At 35.5% G+C, this 2,077-nt stretch overlaps 1 long non-coding RNA gene across 1 annotated transcript in view; it reads right to left on the reverse strand.

The window, feature by feature from the left end:
- Nucleotides 1-204, reverse strand: part of LOC130368224 (uncharacterized) — a 10,050-nt gene extending 9,846 nt beyond the window's left edge. The window contains exon 1 of the long non-coding RNA XR_008892378.1: nt 1-204. This exon is cut by the window's left edge and continues 343 nt beyond it. This is a non-coding gene — a long non-coding RNA (uncharacterized LOC130368224).
- Nucleotides 205-2,077: the final 1,873 nt, after the last annotated feature.

The following is a 2,077-nucleotide window of genomic DNA, read 5'->3' on the forward strand; positions in this document are numbered from 1 at the left end:
TCCTGCGCCTCACACCGACATTAAAGAAAAATAAGGGGGGGAAGTCTGTCTGTCCCTGCCCGATACAGGGCTAAATCTATAAACAATTCACCTGCCCGGCGCCCAAAACTACTTGTCCCGGGCGTCGGGCTATAGGATTTCCACATCCCTGACACACATACATACACACATATACACATACATACACACATATATACATACATACACATACATACATATACACATAGATTCACTTGCTCACATATATACATACACACACACACTGACATACAATCACTCACATATATACACACACACTGACATACAATCACTCACATATATACATACACACACTGACATACAATCACTCACATATATACATACACACACTGACATACAATCACTCACATATATACACACACACTGACATACAATCACTCACATATATACACACACACTGACATACAATCACTCACATATATACACACACACTGACATACAATCACTCACATATATACATATACACACACACTGACATACAATCACTCACATATATACATACACACACTGACATACAATCACTCACATATATACATACACACACTGACATACAATCACTCACATATATACACACACACACTGACATACAATCACTCACATATATACATACACACACACACTGACATACAATCACTCACATATATACATACACACACTGACATACAATCACTCACATATATACATACACACACTGACATACAATCACTCACATATATACACACACACTGACATACAATCACTCACATATATACACACACACTGACATACAATCACTCACATATATACATATACACACACACTGACATACAATCACTCACATATATACATACACACACTGACATACAATCACTCACATATATACATATACACACACACTGACATACAATCACTCACATACATACATACACACACACTGACATACAATCACTCACATATATACATATACACACACACTGACATACAATCACTCACATATATACACACACACACTGACATACAATCACTCACATATATACATATACACACACACTGACATACAATCACTCACATATATACATATACACACACACACTGACATACAATCACTCACATATATACACACACACACACTGACATACAATCACTCACATATATACATATACACACACTGACATACAATCACCCACATATATACATATACACACACTGACATACAATCACTCACATATATACATATACTCACACTGACATGCAATCACTCACATATATACATACACACACTGACATACAATCACTCACATATATACACACACACACTGACATACAATCACTCACATATATACATATACACACACTGACATACAATCACTCACATATATACATATACACACACTGACATACAATCACTCACATATATACATATACACACTGACATACAATCACTCACATATATACATATACACACACTGACATACAATCACCCACATATATACATACACACACTGACATACAATCACTCACATATATACATACACACACACACACATACAATCACTCACATATATACACACACACACACACTGACATACAATCACTCACATATATACACACACACACACACTGACATACAATCACTCACATATATACATATACACACTGACATACAATCACTCACATATATACATACACACACTGACATACAATCACTCACATATATACACACACACACACTGACATACAATCACTCCCATATATACACACACACACACTGACATACAATCACTCACATATATACATATACACACACTGACATACAATCACTCACATATATACATATACACACACTGACATACAATCACCCACATATATACATAAACACACACTGACATACAATCACTCACATATATACATATACTCACACTGACATGCAATCACTCACATATATACATACACACACTGACATACAATCACTCACATATATACACACACACACACACACTGACATACAATCACTCACATATATACACACACACACACACACTGACATACAATCACTCAC

Source organism: Hyla sarda, chromosome 4 (assembly GCF_029499605.1).
Source record: "Hyla sarda isolate aHylSar1 chromosome 4, aHylSar1.hap1, whole genome shotgun sequence".
Classification (NCBI taxonomy): Eukaryota; Metazoa; Chordata; class Amphibia; order Anura; family Hylidae; genus Hyla; species Hyla sarda.